At 37.7% G+C, this 16931-nt stretch overlaps 1 protein-coding gene across 3 annotated transcripts in view; it reads left to right on the top strand.

The window, feature by feature from the left end:
* Positions 1-16931, top strand: part of LOC139137064 (glutamate receptor ionotropic, kainate 2-like) — a 117637-nt gene that overhangs the window by 15146 nt on the left and 85560 nt on the right. Inside the window, exon 1 of one of the 3 annotated variants that reach the window (XM_070705025.1) lies at positions 475-935. The exons of the other annotated variants lie outside the window; for them this stretch is intronic. The gene's annotated coding sequence lies outside the window, so the exon portion shown is untranslated. Of the gene's footprint in view, positions 1-474; positions 936-16931 lie in introns of those variants that run through there. 3 annotated transcript variants of the gene reach the window in all.

Below are 16931 nucleotides of genomic sequence, written 5' to 3' on the forward strand. Positions count from 1 at the left end.
AGGTCAATGCAATTACAACACGAATCAGAAACTTCACTTTGTATGTATGTATGTATGTATGCATGTATGTATGTATGTATGTATGTATGTATGTATGTATGTATGTATGTATGTATGTATGTATGTATGTATTATATATATATATATATATATATATATATATATATATATATATATATATATATATATATATATATATATATATATATATATATACACACGTACAAGCAGAGGTTTAAGTCGTAATGAATTTTTCTAGGTTATCCTTTGTCAAGAAAAGTTTTGAAAACAATCTGTTACACGATTGACTGTGTTGCAACCCTGCGACTCCACGAAGGAGCAATAGCGGCTGTCGTAACAGCATTTCACACTGGCTGTTACGTTTAATAAATCATTAATTGCGTGAATAAATTACGGCTGGTTTCTTTTTCAATACCATGGCTTGTATATAATACATACCGTCAACATTAATTCATTGCAGCTTATTTTGTCGTCAAGAATATCATTTTGGATCGTTGGTAAGAAATATCACGTGTTTCACCGCTTGTTAAGAAACACTGACACGAACATGTAGCAGGTCCTCTTTTTTTTCAAGCAAGTAATAGGACTTCACATGGCGGCGAACTTGGACCAATCACAAGATAGCGTGTTGCAACACTAGCCGAAAGGGCGGGTTGATTGATGTATTTTTCCAACGGTGCCCTATGGAGCTGTGTGCTTTTGAATTTGAATTTGGACTTGTGGACTTTCTGACTGCGCCAGCCGGACGTCGGAGTTCGTCGGCTTTCCAGGTCCCAGTCGGACTATTGTATTCTACATCGCATTCTCTCAACCGCGGTGACAGCATTCAGGTACGCCATACAGCGTACAAGCTCGAATAGTCGTATACCTCATTCCCGGTTTGTTGATCCTTGTCTGTCGTGCGCGAGGCACTGGTGAGTAAACGAATTTTATATGTCAACTGCGCGCGCTTTTGCTTGCAGCCAAAAAATTTTCTTCTTTTCTATTGCCTGAAAACAACAATGGTACTGCGTCAAGATTAAGTATGATATAAAACAAGTATTTAATTTGTATGGGTTTGTTGAGACGACTTCGAGACTTCAAACGAACGTGCAGTGTGCTAATTATGCGTACACAGATGTTGGCTTCCAAAGTGATTAAAACGGCGGCGGCTTTCTATGACTTACACCGTGATGACAGCCGTAATATATCCCCACTCTCGAACAAGCACTGCGCGGAATCGTTACGCGTTGCACCTTCCGGCATATGCTGGACAATAACACTGATACTCACAGACGGCAAGTTCACTCAAGTTTCCATGGCATGATCGTATCCGTGAAGACCCGTCTTCGCCATTGTCATTTTTGCATTATGGTAGTTTTAAAAATAGAACATGACACTGTTGATCAATCCCCACGCGGTTAAACGATATGACGTCTTCATTCAAAGCGACTTCAGGGGGGGGGGGAGACATCGATCTACAATCAACATTTATAACATTTAGTTCTCATGTATGTATGTTTGTTTGGCAGGCATATTATTTTGGAACTGTAGCCTCAGCTAATTATAACCACATAACAAAACTCGGCAACTATTTATTTAGTACATAAACAAATAATGAATAAAAAGGGTTGTATTTTACATATGGAGCTCTGCCCTTCCGTCATAATATAGTATGTATGTATGTGTGTATGTATGTATGTATGTATGTATGTATGTATGTATGTATGTATGTATGTATGTATGTATGTATGTATGAATTTATATATGTATGTGCGTATGTATGTATGTATGTATGTATGTACATACGTATGTATGATGCATACATGCATACGTAGGTAGGTATAGGTAGGAAGCAGGTAGGTAGTTTGATGGATGGGTAGGTGTGTGGGTATGTATGTACGACGTGTGTGACTTATGTTCTTTGCATGTTACAATCTTGCCTCATACTCTAACTGCTAGCCAACTGACAAATATTAAAGTTTCCGTGACGGATGTGACCCGAACTTAGTATATAGACAAATGTGGTCCCCAATGTCAATGTCTCGACCCTTCCGAATTATCAAAGAGTGCCTGGGCAGGGACATATTCAGTTTGCGACATCTAAACAGGGAAAGTTGGCTCAATCCGTTGTCACACATCACACCCGATATGCATTTACACCTGCGCAGTTAGAGAGACGTGGAGCACACGCATCCATTTAATGGAAGTTCATTAACATGTGCCGGGAACATGTGAGCTTTGTAACCTCCACAAATGTAATAATCTCCACAAATGTAATATCTACCACAATTGTAATAAAATCAACCACAAATGTAATAAAATAGTCAACCATTAATGTAACAACTCGCAACCACAAATGTAATAAACAAATTAACCATAAATGTAATAAAACTCAACCATAAATGTAATTAACTTGAACTTGAATATGTGATCGTTTGTTTATCAATGTCCTGAGTAAATAATAACTTTAATAAGACTAGTGTAATGTTATTGCATACTTTCCTGAAACTAGGTTTCCTTTCCGAAACACAGAATAGAATACTTTGAGAATGCTATCAGAAAACGGCGAGGTACTGATCAAACCGTTAGATAATGGAAGTGGAACAGCAGTTCTAGACACTGATAATTACATAATAATCGAAGCGTCAAAATAACTCGTCAACCAGTGATACCACACAAAGTTTATGACAGATGACTCAGAACAAATAACAGAGAAATATAAAACCTTATAACAGAAACTTACGACACAAAACATGTTGACGAGAATATATATTTCAATCTAGTAAAAAAGCAATACGAACACTACCTTGAACACAGTAGAACAAAATTAGACATCCTGGCATCCTAGTTAAGGAACAAACTTCAAGTGGGACAACATAGGAATACAGACAATCTATCGATTATTCCACACAATTTATCCACTGAAGACAAATTTGAGGCGATTGATTAAGAAAGTACGGCAATTTTCGAAAAAACGGTGTTAAAGGATCGTAGTGTTATACAGTCTTCCCCACTCTGGAGTAGAGACTGCACTGATGTTCAGATTACAGCTGTGTCTAGCAATGGCCAATCAGTTCTTTACACAAAACAGGGAAACGTAAAATACACTTTCAAATGTGCAAAATACACCAAACGCAAACAATTAAGAAATGAATAATGTGTGGAGTTGCTTTCCTTATTACATAGATCAATATTTAAGAGCTAATTCCTCAATTGCAACGACAAAATAGATTTATTACATTTATGGTTGATAAGTATTACATTTATGGGTGTTTTTTTATTACATTTATGGTTACCATTTATTACATTTGTGGTTGGTGTTTTTATTACATTTATGGTTGATTTTTGTTACATTTATGGGTGATATTACATTTATGGGTGCATTTTATTACAATTGTGGTTGATATTACATTTGTGGAGATTATTACATTTGTGGAGGTTACAAGCTTTACTAGTGGCGAAAGTACATCACACATCCCGCTGCGAGCTTTCACCGTAGGACTGATCCGACAACCACATATCTCGTATATACAGCTTGGGATTTGTCAAGAGAAGCTTTGAAGACATGAAAACAGTGCACCATCAACTTCCGAAAGATCAAAACGATTTTCACTGTTTTTGTGTATTTCAGACCTTATTATCTTACATTTAGCGCCTCGTGTTAAGTTTAACCTACTAAAACTTTGTTTTTGTTGCACGTATTGGAAAGGGGCCTCTACCGCTTTGGTCTTCGATGTTCTATTATAACAGAGGTCAAGTTGAGTGACACATTTATAGTATTATCGCACTACCACTTAGCTTTGCTACATGGCCATTACATGTATTTCGTCACACCGTTCAAGGTTGCACCGAGGAGCTGAAAGCAAAAGTCAAGGCGCAAGTTTTACAAACCCCTGTAAACGGCGAGTTGAGTGCGATGTTATTAAAAGAGAACTGCTTTTTTTGCCATATGAGATTATGCAGGGCGGTTTGAGTGGCCGGGTCGATAAACACTCACTGCACTAGTTGACTTAAAACAAGCAGATTCACCGAGAATAACAGCTACTTGTTGGTGATCCACTCTCGCTAGTGTGCTCAGGAGCGAAGTTTTTTTAATCCCCGACAACAAACGACAATTAATATCTCCTCAAATATCAAACTTTAGTACATCTCTTTACATGATAACCAATGCATGCCAAAAAACCCGCTCCGGGCTGACCGAGTGCTCTCTATATAGTCCCGATTCAGGAGAAATATTTTCCATTCATGTAGGTGAAAAAGGACGAGGGACAGTCGTTTCTCGATATGGCGAAAAAAAACTTATTACGAGCACTCGACTGCGTTTTTTTTTTTATAAAAGTGGGTGAACCACGCACATTAAATTATGAACTATGTATATCTTTAGACGACAGATCAAGCCGTGACCCATGCAGTGCAAATTACGTTACTCATTCCGTCCTCGATCGGCAATATCAGCGATAATACAACGTGATTCACGCTCCAGTTGCCATCGCCAGGAGACTGATAACCCTAAGCATGCATAATTAATAGGCGATGTTGTTAGAGCGAGAAAATGCTCTCTCAACAGTCGGACGTGGTGTGTGAGTGGTGTCTAGAAATGTTGGCCGTGGCGGCTGGTGATATCTCTCCGTCCACTGTCTCCTAACAGAAAAAATGGAACTTCAGCGAAATGTCACTTCAATTGGCGACATGTATCCGGGCTTCTCCCTCAAGTGAATTTTGAACCGGTCTTCCAATGAACCTACATGAAAATGAAAATGCCTTATAAATGAGAGTTGACCTAGTCTTTGTATTGTCTACACTGGAAACTAGAATTATATGTGAGGATACCAGTCCTGTACAGAGAATTAATGAGGACAGTTTTTTTAAATGATATATGGTAATTGTGTTCTTGTTTGTTGTGACGTCGTTGTCTTGAAAAGAAAGACAAATATTAATTTATTATCTATAATCGGTGCATTTTCTGTTTTCTTAGCAACCGAGAGAAAATGCTAAGAATTGTTCATCGACGTAAACTTGCATGATGTGATCGGTTACTGAGACGGGATATTTGGCAAAGACCTGTCTGTGTTAGCCCGATCACTTATTTTGATAAGGATACATGCGTAGCTGTGGGGTTGTTATAACGTACGCAGTCCTTTAATCATCGCTTCGAATTACAAGTATATCAATATAAGAGATGAATAAGCCGCCATTCGATTTGTCAGCACACAGGTCAGAGTCCCGGGAACGTTCTCTGGAGGGTTAATCTAATTGATGTTGTGTGTCATTAATTATTGTGTTGTTCTTTAAGCGTTATTAATACGGTCGTCAGCGACGCGGCGTATAACACTGCGCCAAGTCCCAAAAACTTAAAGTCAGCCACTGAACAAGTCTGCAGTGTGTCGCAACGAGAGAAGTTTAATGTACATTTACTTGGAATTTGTTTTACAACATCAGTGATGTCATTTTTTTCCCCTTCACGGTAACAATATATGAGTCTTAAGGTTCCTTTCAAGGTGAATACCAGGAAGCGAACCGGTCGGGATAATATCACCGTTTATCGACGCCGTTGATGTCTCGAAGAACAAGGTCGTTCGCTAAAGAGTATAGCGGCCATTTTGTTTTTTACTAGCATGCTACAGGTGTGCTTCTTGAAATTGGAACCGCAAAACTACCGACGTTTTACACACATATGTAGACGTTTGCCGTTGAATGTCGTTGCCGATATTTTATGGTGAATTTCATCAGGATAAGCTGATTGTGGGTCAATGACGCTAAGCGGCACCGCAACATTGTACACTCTTCTGGAATCATACATACATATCATATATCACATGTAGGGACAGTCTGTCATATCACTTTATCATCAGAATCCACACAGTCAATGAATATTAAACGATGTAGCCCCCGGCAAATCGGAGATAACGTGTTGATGCTGTGGAGGGCTGCGATCTGCAGATCGCTGTTGTACGGTTGCCAAATGGTTAGGTTGATCCGACGGTGACTGGTCGTTCCATCAGTTCGCCGCGGTCAGAACCCGAGCTATGGGTTTATCGACAGAGGCCTGCCCGCGCACGAAAGACTGACGCTATGTTTAGAACACTGTGTCGTCTGTCTCATCGTTTCGCCGTAGGCAAAAATTGGTGATTGTCTCGAAGAACAACGACGCGCAAATCATCTATGGTCGCTTTGTATCGTAGGGCTATGTGCGAGCAGTTGCGCATTTCACGCTGCCAAGATAATTACAATCTCACACCGTTGCAATATTTGCACATTGAACGCTGAATAATAGAACTGCGTATTCATAGAGTTTACGTCATCAACCCTCAACAACGAGAAGAAATTATGTTTATTTGATTGTCGTACCATGACGCTCTATTTACACAAAACCCTGTGTTTCCGACAGCGTGGCCCCCTCCCTCACGTTCCACATGAAAGGGCATATCTGACAGCGATGAATTAGAATAAAAATTGCGCTGATCTCTTCAGCATGATGCTTTCGACCCATTAATTTACCCATAACGCCCCTTTCTCTCTATTGCAAAAAAAAAAAAAAAAAAGACAAAGTCCTGAACTGTGAAGTAATGACATTCTTTCACTTGCATCAAAGGCCATGACCTTGACTACCGGAATACGTCTTCTTTAACGAGTTATTTAATGTAGCATTTAAAATGCATGTCGAGGGCACAACTACAGACAAACTATTATATTTTGCAAGGGAACATTACATCGTTAGTTTGAATGACATCGATCGTTTTTTATGCATGATTACGAACCATAATCGCGTTTTCAGTTGAGTGCTGCGAGTATTGAGGGTTACTATGTTGCTTTAAATTGATAACGCCATTGGCCTGTAACTGACAATTTGCCGTCGATAGGGCTCAAGGAGAAACTTAAAAACGCATGTAAAGTTTATCCTGTATGCTACTGTAAATGGCGACTTCATTCACATTCTATACGATCAAAACAGCGTGCGTTATAGGTAGAATCGAACGGATTATCAGTAAAAGTCTTTTTTGCATATGATAACATGAAAATTGTGTAGATAATGTGTTGTTTCGTGTCATGTTCTTTTCGATAAATCGCATTTTTGGACGTGCTATTGCCAATCTGCCCACCCCCAATTCCCTGTAAAAAAGTCCACACTCACCATTGATAACAATGGATTTGGACGAAACCATGTCGAAGAAAGGGTAAAGTGCGACCCTCTAAATTCCTATATTCTTGCATCGCAGTTTTGTAAATACTGGAACGATATTGTAGAAGTCTTGGACTAGGTCCATGTTAAGCTGCTGTTCAATTCAACACTATCCTAGGGGGTGTGTTTGTATATATTTGCCGTCGAAGGAGCCCTTAGACAATCGCTGATATTTATCACCAGGTGAAGGGAAAGTAACCTGGACTGTTGGGGGTCTGTCGTTGCCGGATGAAGTAATCGTGTCAGTACAAAATGACAGTTGCAGAGTTTCCTTGCAAAAAGTTTCCTTTAACTTGTTGAATGTAATAATAAGAATTATCTTGTGACTTTTCTGCTTGTGTCTCGCAGAAGGTGAACTATAGCTAGTTGACCGCAATAAAATGCTTGTGCGTGCAGCAAGCAAACACTTTAAGTTAGTAAGTGTCAATAATTATATGGAAAATATATAGAAACTTGATTATTATATGACCAAGAGGAAAATTATCAAATACGACACGCAGCTTCAAAAGAATGCACAATTTAGTTTCTGAGTATTAAAAATACATATCTATGACATAGTATCCATTAAGAATACAAGACCTTGTATGTTACGGTAGTATGTGACTCGAATGTGAAAGACTTAAACGTTTGACCAAACTTTCCTAAAAGAACCTGTCAACCATTCTCTTTCAAAATAAAGAATTAAAATCAGGAGTCAGGTGCAAATTTTGGTACTAGAGAAACAATTTACCAAAGATTTACAGATACTTGAAATTCAAAATGGCGCCATCCCTGTGTTAACTCTATTGGGGAAAATAAAAGTTTTTCGATTTTCAAAACATGAGACAGTGAATGTTTTTTCTTACTCCAAGGGCTTCAAAATGAGCCACCACAAGTGGTAGATCAGAAAAGAATTGGAACTGTTTGGCAGTCCAGATACCTGTCCCCGAGGCGTATTCCACCTTTAGCATTAATGACATCCGCAGTATGACAAAGGAAGTTATACGTATGTAATATTTGCAAGTCAGTTATGTGTAAACATTCAGTGAACCAGACAAAAATATTCAAAAACTACCCTAGGCAAATACATTATTCTATTGCAATGAGCACACATTCACTAGGTTATTGCGCATATTGAATTCTAGCTGTATATCTGAGATAAAAACGGGACTCAATATGGTTGGAAGTGATAAAAAAGAAACTGAAGAAATTAATTTTGGGCAAGAACTGAAGCGACATTTCACTAATTCAACAAACCTGTATGATTAATTATTATCTATATGCTTCATCCATGATATGCTAAATATGAGCCGAGAACGAGGTTAGCTCGAATTAAACGAGGTCGTATTAAACAGGCTAATTTTAAATTCTATAAATCGCATCGTGTTTGACTAGTTTGATGATAATACTAGGTATTCTACCTGTGTGATTCTCAATATAATCTACAAGTTACACCTGACCTATATTATCCAATCCCTTATCCCTAAACTCAAGATACTCATCCGTTTCAATTTTTGAACACCTAGACAGATGCATGCTAGTATGTGCCACATACCAAATACCCTCACCTGAATTAAATGGTGATCCTCGATCATAATGATTGAGACAGTTTTTATGACGACTAAAGTATTTTTAATTATCGTTCACACGACTATAATTAAATACCACATTTTATTGCACGTCGGTATTACCTCTGTAATGACATGCGGTCATTTACATATTTATAGTTTTACCTCAAAAATGGTCACAGTTAACGATATGAAGTTCAAGAAGAATACAGCAGACTCTCTCAGGCTGTTGATCTTTATTACAATGAAATGAATGTAAAGAAAGTATATCAACAAGTATCATGCTTCTCGGCTCCCTTCAAACAAATATACATGAGACTTACGTTATCATTACTTTATTTTTTCATATATATATATATATATATATATATATATATATATATATATATATATATATATATATATATATATATACATATATATATATATATACACGCTTTGCATTCCGATGTCGACATGATAGATATATAGACAGACAGATAGATAGACAGATAGATAGATAGATAGATAGATAGATAGATAGATAGATAGATAGATTGATAGATAGATAGATAAAAAGGAGGAATAGCTGCTTCTCTGACGTTATTCGTTCACTGATATCGTCGAAGGGAATCATTTTTATTTCGATATGCCATTCTCTTTAATACACTTATTGTTCTCCGTATATTTCAGTTGGATTTCTGTCAACACGTTAATCCAGCAAATGAGCGATTAATCCTTTGTATAAAAAATATAAGCGTCATAGCCTACGTGCCACAAACGAGAACAACATGCCCCAGAGACGACCATGTGACTGGATTAACGAGAGATTCGCTTTGGAGATAGTCTTGCAGTCCACGAGTCCTTGATGATCGATGGAGAGTAAACTTGGATGGCATACTTACGCCGGTTAAGTGGAATCACTATCTTGGATAAACCTGTTTGATCAGCAAAGTGAAAAACATTAGCGCTGAGTTTATCCTGAACTGTTTCGTGACCCTTTCCCTGAGTTCATCTACTCGACAAAACACACCTGGCAGGATAAGAGGGCCACTTCCTCGTGGCCTGTAATGCCAGGAAGGTTTAAGACCTGTGTTTAGTCCTGTAGGTATATATTACTGTATGCAGTCACGTAATCTTTGGCTGTATCTAGCGCCACACCGACAGGTTTGAAAGTGTTGGTAGGCACACAGAACCGTAGCGTGTGTGTGCTTTTATGGCTTGTAAAAAAAGTCAGTAATTTCACTACACATTGACCTCTTAACTGCTAGAAACGACGGACATGACCCTGACGAGATACATAGATCAGCAAAATTTTAATACTTTCTGAGATGTCCGTCAGCAGTGGGCCACATGCGTCCATGAAATGCAGGTACTGTAAATATGCAAGCATTTTAGTCCAAGGCCTGCCACATTCCTGTGTACACAGCGTTTCACGCAGAAATAACATCGAAGCGCTGTGTGTGGACCAGTGTCAAAGCACTTTTAGAATTGTGTGCCAAAAGATATGGGTACCGAGTCTGTTGCAGCATTTGCATGAATATGCAAATGAAATTCAAAATACCGTATACCGTGAATATGCTCGAACTCCATTTCGATATGAGCGTCTCCACGTGAACCTCGACTTGCACACTTAAGTTGTCATTGAAGATTAATGATAAATCTTACTATCATATTATCAAGAGTAACATCTCAGAAATAGAGAATATGATAGCTGCCTTGCGCTACATTAAAAACTCCGCTGCTCTATAAAACTATCATTATGCGCAGTAAAAGTCAAATATTACCATTTTATCATGGCATCAGCGCATTGATGTAAATGATGTTCGGCAAAGGGGTCCAAAAGGTCAGTAGTTTACGCTTTCTTATTCGTGAATATTCCTACACGCTTCATTTCTGGAAATATGTTCAGAGTTTATCCGATTTAATGTAGTGTGGCTTAACTGTTTACTTCTTCAAACGTTTGCAGGATAGCCAAGTAATCGTAGGAAATCATCGGCCGACGATTTTGGATTCCCATCATTGATGACAGGATCCTTTGGGAATTCAAATAACAGTCATTGTGATTGAATCTGAATCCGATGCTGATCCATACGAATTTATACTGACGTCTTACAAGCTCGATTATAGAAATGAAAAATATATATGACGCAAACTACATGTATTTACCGAAAGCTCTACTAGCTGTAATTGTTTTATTTATTGCCATTTTATTCGCTTGAAGTACAGTTTCTTGTTCTACTCCTAAAATTATTTTGAAATGCCAGAACGGTTCAACTTATCAACGCAACTATTGTATCTTAGATTTCCAATGTTATTATTTACCGCTAAATCTTTGTCCGGACTTCTTAAGAAATACAGTTGCTTACATGTGTTATACACAGTACGTAGACAAAGTCAATCCTTTGTATTGCAACATACCTTTGAGAATGGAAGAAGAAAATTACTTTTGTTGTAAAGAGACTATGAACGTGTCAGCATATGTTACAGCTATTCTCGCTTTAAGATGCTGTCCCTAGATGCTCTCTGTCTTTCGTCGCATTATAGTTTTAATGCGCGGACATTCATATACTGACTTGGTAGATTGACAACATATAGACTTCAAACACCATGCAAAACTATTCAGTAACATTTTACAATACTCGGTTCTACTTCGTTCCAAAATATAATACATGTTGTTTTCCATCATATTGTTAAAATAATTTGTTGACTATTACCCATAGTTGACTGTCAATCGCTGTCTTTTTCTTGGGTGGCCACGCATATCCAAGTGCGCTTCCAGTACCGTGAGTGGTAACCGTGCACCTCTTTTACCATATATGGATGTATGCTACTTATTTGGCGATCGAGTAACTTTTGTACCTGCCGGTGTAAATAATGCCAGAGGCACAAGGTTATAGAACGAAGCTTTGCAAGGATTAGCAACACAGGAAGTAACAATATCCATACCTTATTGAAACAAGTTCAGGAAGTGTAGTGCTCAAGGAAATATGACACAGCGGAGAGCCGTTGGAAGTGCAAGACTTTGCTAATGCAGCAAACACAAACAGTTAACAATCCACCGACTATGTGAAAGTTTACCGTCATAAAATCTCTTACTCTCATGCATAAATGACTGTCCCTTATACAAGCTCTGATTTAAAACTCATGTTACAAATATTATAATTTATTTTGTATAACAACACCAACCTTTCGTTAAAAGTGTCACAAATTCAAACATGCAGAAGGATTTACTTTGTCGTAAAGAGTTCGTTAAAGGTAGAATTCTCTACGGGACAGATATTTGGACTCTAAAACATGTTCAATACCTATTTGGTTTACCACTTATGAGAGTTCATTTTGGAGCTCATGGAGTTAAAAATAGGGATGGTGACTGTTTTGACTTTCAGGTACTGGTAAAAACAGGGTAATTAGGTTCTCTTGTGCCGAATTTTGTAATGTGGCACCTGATTTTTGTTGTTGATTTCGAAAGGGGATGCTTTAAAGTTTCTTTACGAAAAGTTTGGACAAAAGTTAAATCTTTCAATATCGAGGCGCGTGCTAACTGAACGCGGAAAGGGCCCGGATCTCCACGTTTTAGCGCTGGCGACATGTTTTTAGGTTAAATTACCCTGCTTTTATCATTCTTTCTTATCTTGTAATCAAGACCCGGATGCTCTGTGTGCGTCAACTGTCCCTGTTAGCTTGACTGACCTCGTGAACTTTAATAGTTCGAATTTCCTTATCAGTTTTACATCGATTTTGCGGATAGATAGCGTCGTGGAGCGTACCGCCATTTACAGAGTTGCAAATCTCCTGAAACCCGTCGATGAAACGCGACCACGGAGGTGCAGGTGCAGACTTCGTTCACGCTCAAGGGTAGGAAAATGCAATTCAACATCGCACACGCCAAACTGAGCCGCTTATGCTAATGTTAAACTCATGGAGACCGGAAGGTAGACGAAAGGCTGTTCGTGAACTTTGAAACGTTCCGACATCCTTGAAACATCAAACATATCAAATTCACCCGATGCCTAAATTTATGCTAAATTATGTTAAAACTTAGCTCTTCTCTGCATTGATATCAACATTGCCTTTCGTTTCAAGGTCACGACAATGACTGTGTCAGTAATTTTGCAATCGATGCAAAAGTACTTTATATCACGGCCATATAGTGTTAGCAGCGTGGTCGTAATTCGGCAACTTCCTAAGAAGCCTGGCAAGATATATGCCGTCTCAATGAACTTTAAAACCTGAAATTGCCCTTGTAGGTCAGAAAACTGAATAGCTAGTAACCAACGATGGAGCAATAGTTCAGCAATATCTTAGTCATATACATATTAATATGCCATCTCCCGCGAAGCAACACATTTGACACTTCCGCTCACAATCAGCTTATCGTTTCATGTGCCGAAAGTTTGACAAGAGTGGCACAGCTGGAGATTTCGATAATTTTTTTCCCTGTTTCCGGTTTGCTGTATACGAACCTTTTGGGATTCAGTCACCATGACCAAAAGAACCTCGAAGACATGTATCGTTAGAGTAGATCACTTAGTTAAAGGCCACGCCAAACTTCTTCTTGATTGCGCATGCCATTCCAACTTCCGCATGGAATAGTAATTCAGGAGGGGTAACTCTGTATTGGACGAAATTCTCACTACTTGTAAAACATTGAAGCCCCATTAGTTGATCAAAGAATAAAATTTTCACTCAAATTTCAACGAATTGGATTTATATTCTTTGAACCCTCTTCATGGAAAAATCCCCGTATGTCATCAGAGTAGGCACAACGAGTCGAGGAAAAAAATTCTTATGTATGTAGTCTGGTGTTGCAGACCTTAAAATGGCTAGACCTTAAAATGGTTAAATATTATATACAGGAGCACTTCGCTCAACGTACATATAAATTATACTACTCGATCGCCAGTATAAACAGAATTTTGACATCAAAGTATCACAGTCCACGTTTGGAATTTCTTTACCTATCGCAGACTAAATGTTTACCAAGTATTTCATACATAAATACATACAAACATAGATAGATAGATAGATAGATAGATAGATAGATAGATAGATAGATAGATAGATAGATAGATAGATAGATAGATACATGCGTACATGCATACATGCACACATACATACATATATACATGTACGTACGTACGTAAGTACGTACATACATACATATATACATACATACATACATACATACATACATACATACATACATACATACATACATACATACATACATACATACATACATACATACATACATACATACATACATTATTCCATCACTCGATACAAGGCAAAGTATTTGCTTCTCAGAAAGTTCCTGTTACAGTATTGTTATTGCCAATCAAGATATTCATATTACACTATTGCAAGATACTCAGAGAATGACAAGCAATATTCTCAGAATTGATGGCTTGTGTAACTTAGTATTTTAGCTGTTATTAGTCTTTTTATAAACGTGCTTGCCGAATGCCTCAAATGGGAAATTTTAAGCTTCAGTGCAAATGTTGAATGTTATCACAATCATGCCAGCCCTGCCCTAACACAAAGTGCTGCTACATAAACATCTCAAGATTTCAATTGTAACTTCTTCATCACGGCTCCTATATTAAGATAAATAATAAATACTGATGATTTCCTGGTTAATTGCATAGGTATTGTTGTATGAGCTCTATGACTATTCCATATTTTAATTCAAATACTTACATTTCAATGGTGAAAGACCATAGTGTTGAACAATGCTGCAGTATTACGGAATCACAATAACCTTAACCTTTATGCATCAATGTATAAAGGACTCGTGTACAAGCTACTGTACCTGATTACATATTCTGTTACGTAAGTTTCATGCATCCTGCAATCTTCACGGCGCTAATGGAAATTGCTGGGTGTGTTATTGCTCTGTACTTGAAGTAATGTGTGTTATTTTTTATAACGCTCTGCTTTCCGCAACAAGCAGTGTAATTTCCCACTAGAACATTTGTATACTTCGAGATATATGTATATATATATATATATATATATATATATATATATATATATATATATATATATATATATATATATATATATATATATATATATGAGAGGATGAGAGAGCCTTGACTGAAGAGAAAATGATTGATTCGTTTCTGATACATTCTAATTTGTTGACAAGTCAAGTCAGACAGTTATTAAACCGTGCAAAAAATTACCCTGCTGTGACAAAAATAGTACGTTGTTTCAATAAAAATAAATGACCTCTGTGAATACAAAGTCGCAAATTGCAGGGCAGAGCCGTGCAACGCTAATCTTCCCGGTGAATTCTGGACTGTTGCCTCTGATTGGTTTATGCTCTGCACAGCTGCTACTCAACCGAGACAGAGAAAACCCATATACATGTATTACTGGAAAAATATGTACCTTTTACACCACAGATACTCCGTTATATACATATCAATTTTCTCTGCAAAATACCACGGGTTACCTGTTAATAGGTGATATATCAAATTCGTCACCGATAAATTTGTTTCAGATACCGCTATTTTTGTCGAGCGGTAAGTACAATCACTTTCCCCATGACCTGATCGTTAGCGCACCGATGAAACATTAGTATAAGATATAAGTGCAACTCAGTATTTCGCACACACAGAGAAAAAAACTACCGGCAGATTAAAGTTCAGTGTCATATCAGTACCTGTAATACCCGCTAATAACCTCTGTTACAGGACCTGTAAATTTTGTCAGATATCAGGGATGTATGAACAGGTCTGTATCAGGCCTGGTATGAAAGGAATGTATTGGCAACAATATTGTCTACATGTTTGTTAAAATTAAGTTTTGTGTCAAGATAGGCCTAATACCAAGGTCTTTCTGATGATTAAGCCTGGAAAGAGATTTGTTACCGATGTGATAGTCGTACACTATGGGATTCTGTTTCAAAGAAATCGACATAATTTCCAGGAATTTGACCACTGTACAAGTTTGTCTAGTGATGACTGCAAATTCTAACAGCCTTAAAAATCACAAATCTTACCGTGAAGTTTGGTATCATCTGCAAATAATAAAGAATTGCTCTTGAGAAGGGGTAAATCATTGACGTATAAAACAAACAAAAAATGACCTAAGATGGATCCTTGCGGTACATCAAACGTTATATCACACCATGAAGACGTACCATTAATAAATACCCTTTGCCTTCTGTTACTTAAGTAACTATGAAACAACTTTAACAGATCCTTATAAAAACATTAATATTGTTTATGAAGCAAGAGAGCGTGATTTACTTTATCAGATGCATTGCTGAAATCAGTGTTAATGACATCTAATTGTGCTATATTGTCAATGGCATCGTATGCACTATTAAGGAGAATAGATTTGAAGTAGTTGATCTATGCTAACATAGCCATGCTGCTCATCAACAATCAATGTATTAATATGGGCATAGATCATATCCGTGATAAGACGCTTAAATATCTTAGATGATGTAGGGGTAAAGAAACTGGTCTGTAGTTAATGACCATGTCTCTGCTTCCTGATTTATGATTGGAATCATGGTGTTTGCTGATTTCCAAACATTAGGAAAACATCCTTGATAAAGAGAAGTTGAAACAATTTGTAAACAGGAATGCTAAAACCTGTATCACACCTCCATGGGATGTGACTACAGAGAGGATCACAATCTTGGGCTATTTTGACATCCAGACATTGTTTTTTTTTGTAATGGACGTATCGACACATCAAAAGTTGGGTAATGCGAGCATTCATATGCATGGCTAATGAGGGTGAAAAGTCCCTTGTCACTGCTTTTCTGCTTGCATCAGCACATGGTAAAAGGGGTGTGTCAACCGTCAGGTGCGTTTAATTTGTACTTGATCGTGATTTCCATGACGTTGTTATCGGCATTGAGTCATGTCATCGGGTTTACATGTCACTGTAGCCCGCAGCGGTTGAATGCAGAAAGTTTGTTAGAAAATTGGTATGAGAAAAAGCAAGAAGAAAATATACGATGAGTTGTAGACTACCTTTTGTTAAATTTACAAGAACATGGGAGGGAGAAAGAAAAATTGCGGTTGTTCAAAAAAATAAAATGCACACAGAAAGATGTATGATTGATGGCCGCCATTTTGTGGTTATACAAATCACGCTAAGGGGTGTATTTGCCAATAGTGATTGCTATTTGGCGTATGGTTTTGACTGTAAATGGCTTACCTCGATTGTTATGTGCTCGGTTTACCCAGGCAGTT

Source organism: Ptychodera flava, chromosome 7, assembly GCF_041260155.1.
Source record: "Ptychodera flava strain L36383 chromosome 7, AS_Pfla_20210202, whole genome shotgun sequence".
NCBI lineage: Eukaryota > Metazoa > Hemichordata > Enteropneusta > Ptychoderidae > Ptychodera > Ptychodera flava.